The following is a 6,682-nucleotide window of genomic DNA, read 5'->3' as shown; positions in this document are numbered from 1 at the left end:
TTTAACAGCACAGGTTCTTTAAATAAATGATTTGCTGAGATTTAAAAAACATGCAATGCTTTAGGAGATTATGAAACCAGTTTAGAAAAAGTCCATTATGTATTCAATGCCTGAATATATAATGGACTTTATATAATGCCCCAAGGATGGCTGTTACGGTGGAACGGCCAGCCGTCAGGCAGAAGTTGGCTGTTCAACCGTAACTCAGTTTCCCAGGGCAGACAATGTCCTGCCAAGGCATCTTGGAGTGGTGTCAGGCCTGTGACATCACCGAGCTACCGCAACCACAGACACACACACACACACACACACATCGCTGGGCCAAGCAGGGATATACTGTGACAAGGATGAATGAGGCCCGCATGTTGAGTCATTATGTTCATAATGGAAGAACATTTTTGGCCTGGTGCATCTCATAGGTAAAGGAAATGTACAAAGAAAATATACAATCTATTAACTGTATGTGCTCATAACTGTTTGTCTCTCTCTAATACAGTGAAACTAGATGGCACTTGGCTTGTGGTGCTCAAAGCCCCCAAAAATACACTTGAAAAACTCAAAAGCAAAGTGTCTTTCCAGAAATCCTGAATTGGATAATCCACACATCTTGTTTTGAGCATAGGCTCGTTGGTTTTGGGCAGTTTCCTGTGGGAGCTATTTTCTTTACCCAAACTACTACAGCCATCAACCACATCACTGTAAAGAAGGAAGCGTGCTGTGAGGTCACCTAGCACCACTGGGCTTGCTAACATTACAGCTCAGTCAAAGATGATGCCATTAATAATGGCATTATGCGCAGTCATGATTTCTAAAAAGAAATTACTGTTGAGTTGTTTGGGGTTTTTTTTTCGCTTTGAGCACCCCAAGCTGAGTGCCATCTAGGCAGACATTTCTACAACCGATATCCAACACTCAACAACTCGCATCAAAGCAGATTATAGATTGATAAATATCCCTACATGTAAGAGGAAACATATTTATTTCTGATTTAGGGGTGAACTGTCCCTTTATGCAAATACTCACTATTAAAGAGTAATCTCATGAGTGAAACAACAGTCGCACCACATTTAATTAAACACTACCAAAACAACCAACACACCTAATACTGTCTGCATGGCACTGGCATGCTGAGAGAAATATATTAGGAAATAAACTTTAATTACATCCCCGACAGCTGTTCCCTGCCATTGTATAAGCATTTTTGCTGTGTTAAACACACACACACACACACGCATACACACACACAAAGAAAAGATGCTTTGATGTGACAGCAGCCATCCCTTTCCTCAGTTGATGTTTTAGGAACACCAATTATCTATGACATTACTGTCACACAACATGAAACAGATCATAAAAGAACAAAACAAATCCTTTTAATCATTACCAGCAAAAGCAGATATAGGTTATGCACTGTAGATTACTACTGTAAGTGACAAATCAGTCTGCAAATAACCAGCAAAGGCGATAGCTCTGCTAAACACAAGTTAGTTCAATGTCAGTGGGAATCATTTCCACAGTCCCCTGCAGTATCAGGGGTTTTCATTTACCTCTATGAAATATCTAATAGCTTTTTCATCTCTTCAGTGCGCACAGTGTGTTTCAGTGCTGCAATATCTTAAACACAACGAGCTGCATTGTTGAGGAACGACAGCCCATGGGTGTCGGAAGTGAGGATCTAAATTACTTTCACCAGCTGGTATGATAGCTGTGCCTTATGTCTTTATTGTGTGCCACTGAAAATCTAAATCAACCTCCTCCTTCCCATGAAAACATTCAGAAAGACAGAAACAACAACACAAGGCCAAAGAGGCGTTATCTCAACATGTCCTCTGCTTAGAAAGGTGATATCTGAACCTACAGTGCCGTGCATAAAATGATTATTAGTAGGCTGCAACTCAGATCAGACTCAACATTTAAATACTAATGCATTAATGTATCAATAATTGATTGTGATCATTTCTTACTTTTCATAAATTCAGTTTGCACCATTTATTTAAGTAAAAGTAAGGCTTTCACAACTTTTAATGATTTGTAGATTTTCCCACCACTGCTTTCCTCATTCCCACACTACACAAGATAGTGTAGCTTGTGTAGGAGGCTGAGGTCCTCTTATATATATATATATATATATATATATGTATATATATTTATATAAGAGGAACTTGATAATATTAGAAAGGGTACAAATAAGGATAAAAACAAAATGCACAGAATGCATAACATAAGATGGAAAATAAAAACCCATTGAGATAATATTAATCAAAAGTAAAGCTAAAAATTGAGTGTATATAATGCAGAAAATTAAGGAGAATACATTTTAAAGAAGTGCAGCAGTGCGTAAGTGCGTAGCAAAAGGCAAAATATTTACATGTAGCTCAAAGTCTATAAAATAAAACAGCAGGGATAAAACAAAATTAAGTGGAAAAAAAACTGCCTCGCGACAGTTTCGCCCCTATACCTGCATAATGTGATACACCTGAATACTGTTGCCAGGCAACCAGCAGCGATGTGTCGCCTACAGCCGCGAGCCCACAGTGGTGTCAGTCTCGAGCCGGAGCAGACAGGACGGTAAACTTTCTCTCGGTGAATACTAACAAACCCAACGGGCTCCATGGGTCACAGCTGCACGGTTACAGGGCCAAACCGAGCCGTTCACAATGTGTTAAAGAAGTACAGGAGAATTCACCACGAGACGATTGGGGACATGTCAGAAAGGTAAGACAAAATAATTACATTGTTGGCTCGAGGGACTAGTTTTACTGAGACATTTCTGCCAAGATAGCTCATGCTGGGTTAAGCTAACTTAAACTATTTAAAATGATACAGTATTTATTCAACAATTAGCATATAGAAGTATCAGCGCTTATTAGCTGTATCAATTATAGAGGCTGCCCCCCACATACAGCGACTATTATAAGCAAATAGCACCTGCTCAGGTGTCCGCTGCTGCCATGGCACCGGGTCCTAATCTGCATTGTCAGGCCCAGTTCACCGTAACCCTAACCACTCGGCCGGTGGTCAGGGTTTCAGCACACAGCAGGGTTTACATTACGAAAAGACAGCTGCCCAAAGACCTGATAATGTCCCGGATGACCCCTTCTCTCTCTCTGTCTCTCCATCTCAGTTCAGTTCAAAGTTGCTTTATTGGCATGACCATTGCAAAAAAAATGTGTTGCCAAAGCCTAACATAAACATTATGCAATAATATATCAATAAAATATAAAAAGTAGTTAATAATATGAATAGCCTATGAGCCTATGTGATAAGTTAATTACAAATGTTAATCAGTAAGACCAAAAATAATAGATAACAATAATATGAATATTGAGATAACTAGAAAATACAAATAGAAATTAATAAACAAATATTCTCCTGTCAGCTGTGCTGTAGAGCTGTCTTCTGGGAGGGCTAAAAGTTCTGGGACTTTATGGCCATTTTTTTTCCCAAAATAGTCTCATTTCTTGATATTTTGCACATTTTGCAAAAACAAAACAAAAAAAAATCAGTTTCAACATTTCCGACTGCCATAATCGATACAAATTCTTTTTGATCTTCATCTGCCATTTTATGGTCACTGGGTGTGTATTAAGTTAGGGTTTGTGTTTTTATGGGATGTTTGGTTTGGGTTAGACATTGGGTCAGTTGAAATACTGTCTAGTAAAATTGTAGGACTCTAATTTATGTATTGATTGCATTTCTTTTTGCCACTGATTTAAGATATTGTCTCTCTCTCCAGTTCTTCAGGTGTGAATACTCTCAGTGGCAGTTTTCCCAAATCCCACTCGTCTCAGTACTCTGACCTCGGGGTTACACGCACACCTCTCTCTGTGGACCAGAGTCCCGATTCTGGACTTGTATCTACACCTGTGAGTGGCACACACACACACACACACACACACGCATACACACAAAAATACAGCAATTCTTCATTGCTGCTGTCCTTAAGGCATCCCCCTCCCTTCAGGTGTAGCTTTGCCTCCTCCATCTTCTTTCCTCTCCTCTGTCCTCCCATTTTCTCTTCATCTTTCTTCTCCCAATCTTTCCATTTCAGCCTTCCTCCCTCTCTCCACTTGCTCCCTCTCTGAACTGAACCTAATATTCTCAGTCTGTTCTCTGCACTCTTGATTTTACCCTCAGGCCACTGGCCTCGCGCCTAGCTTGCTATGCAGAGTGATTTTTTTTAACCCTCCTGACTATTTGAATTAAGACAGACGAAAAAATGGCTTCCTACCTAATCCTCCCTATGTTCAATGTGGAGCTCTGTACCTGTAGTAAAAATGCTTGATGTGTTCATGACTCTGTGAGGTGCATTGCTTTTAAAATGAAGCAAAATGGCATCTTCAGAGTTTTATTGATAGAAAGTGGATGAAAATTATGCTGGTTTGGGATCATTTTTATTGTTTGTGTCCATAATGCATGCTTCTGTTATAGAACTAAACCTTAAATGATACTTTTTCTTTTCATTTATATATTTAGACATTAGTTTTTCATCTTGTACATGGGTATAAATATACATGTATAGTAGAATGACTTATCCACATTTTCTATTCTAATTATTCTCCACACATTATGATCTCATGTGTGAATTTGGCTGTGATTTATTTAACCACCTTGCCAACATCTGGATTTGTGGCTGGAGGCTGCATCAGTCTGCCAAGTTTGCATTTAATTCTGTGCAAATTTTTATCCACTGCACTTTTCATGTGATGTGAGCAGGAGACCTGGGCCTGTTTTGTGAGTGTCCAGTCAATGAGGAGCGGTGGTCAAGTGGAGCGGGGTCACTCTTCTGTCTAGAGTAACAGAGGAAGGTGTTAGGTTACGTAGACAGTAAGGGTGAACAAGATGAGTGTAAGGGGGTTGAAAAGGTCATGTCAGGAGAAGAGTTTAGTCCAGCACTGCATCCTGCTGGTTTAACAAAGACAGTGAACCTGCATGTTACATTAGCAATTTCATTAATAAGCAACTAAGTCTCTAAAACTGTGCTTCTCGAACTTTTTTACACCACATGCGAAATCAGAAATAAAAGACTCTAGAACTACCACTATTATGAGTGACTGTGTAGGTCTACCCTATTCAGCTACAGACATTTTGTGCAAGAAGCAGGTTTATAAGAAGATAATATATTAGTAATATATTATTATTATAGTAATAGTATTATGTGTTTAATTAATTTATTTCTTTAAAATATTTCTGAGATTCCTCCAAGTTCCACTAGGGGGAGCTTGTGTGACAACAATCGTACCATAGTTATTGCAAACCAGTGCTCTAAATTGTTCTCCATTTCGAGGTAGGAAACTGTTTAACATATTGAATCGGTGGGGAAAAAAAAACAGCTAGCACAGATTAGGGCCAATGGTGCGTGACACAGACACTCACAGTCAGTTCTGACGATTATGGACGGCTGACAATCGGCTTGGTGTGTCAGGGTCAAAAACAGCAAAAACATTAGCATAAGGATGAGAAAGAGACATGGGGTATGAAGTAAAGATGAGAACGGAGGAGGCTGTCATCATCAGATGATAAAAACATTAGTGGTTCTTGTCAAGCATCAGCCTATCAGAAGGAGTTTGATTAATACCTGAATGCTTTTACCTTGTTAACACATGTAGCAGTATTGCTTAATGGTCTTAAAAACGACCCATTGACTTTGGCTACATATTAACTGCACTCTGAGAAAATACAGTTTATATAGCACTAATGGGACATTATGGTAGATTAATCTTTAGTGTATCTCCTGCTCTGTCTTCAGCATTATACTGAATCATCTAAAAGACTGCTTGTTATCCATACTCACTACATATGTGTTATGCATGATACTCTAACCTTCAGTGATTAGATTTGAATGAAACTGGGCAAATTAATGCACCATTTCACAAATGTGCCACCATAGTTATAAATCAACAGAAATTGTTGCTGGTTGACCAAGCCAGTGTTCACATTTTTCATCCTGCTCTCTTCTGCTTTTTGTGTTTTTTTTAGCTTCCTTCAAGTCGGTTCCGGTTTGTGTCGTGGCATTGTCTGGAGCAGTGTGATGTCACAGGTGACAGCTGACCTGCCCCAGGGTCAGGGAAGGTCTGGATCGCCCTGAGAAAATCACCACTGTGTCTTTTGAACTTTGATAGTCCAAAATTAACACAGCCACAGAAGCAGTGCTTCTTTCTGCTATTTGTGTTTGCTGCAGTAACTAAGTGAAACAGAAGGAAGGAAATGTAATGTAAGAACTTCCTGTGATATGAAAGAACAGTTTTCTAACTTAAACACTGCTGCACTGTGCTGTTTTTGAAAGTCTTTCTTTACAAATTTAGTTTGTTTTTTTGGGAGTAAAAGTTAGTGTGAAAGTGGAGTGAAAGGGAGGTCAAAGGAGTGACCTGCATTACTTAAGCTGACTTTCAAATGAACTCTTACACAGACAACTTTTTTGAATGATTTAAGTATTAGAAATAATGCAAACGATTGTATCTCTTTAATTTTTGCATTTCTATTTTGTTTTATGTAAGTTTCATTTAATTTAGTATATGAAGAGATGCATACTGTAACAAAATTTCCAAACTGATAACAGACTAGGTATGCGTCACTAAATTGATTATAATGACTTGATGACGTGACATTTTATTTGACTTTTTTTTTGGCAATGTCATCATAAAAGGGCCAACAGAGGAGGAGCTGTTTCATAGAGAGGGGG

Source organism: Plectropomus leopardus, chromosome 5 (genome assembly GCF_008729295.1).
Source record: "Plectropomus leopardus isolate mb chromosome 5, YSFRI_Pleo_2.0, whole genome shotgun sequence".
NCBI classification, from domain to species: Eukaryota; Metazoa; Chordata; class Actinopteri; order Perciformes; family Serranidae; genus Plectropomus; species Plectropomus leopardus.
Note: the sequence above shows the minus strand (reverse complement) of the source record.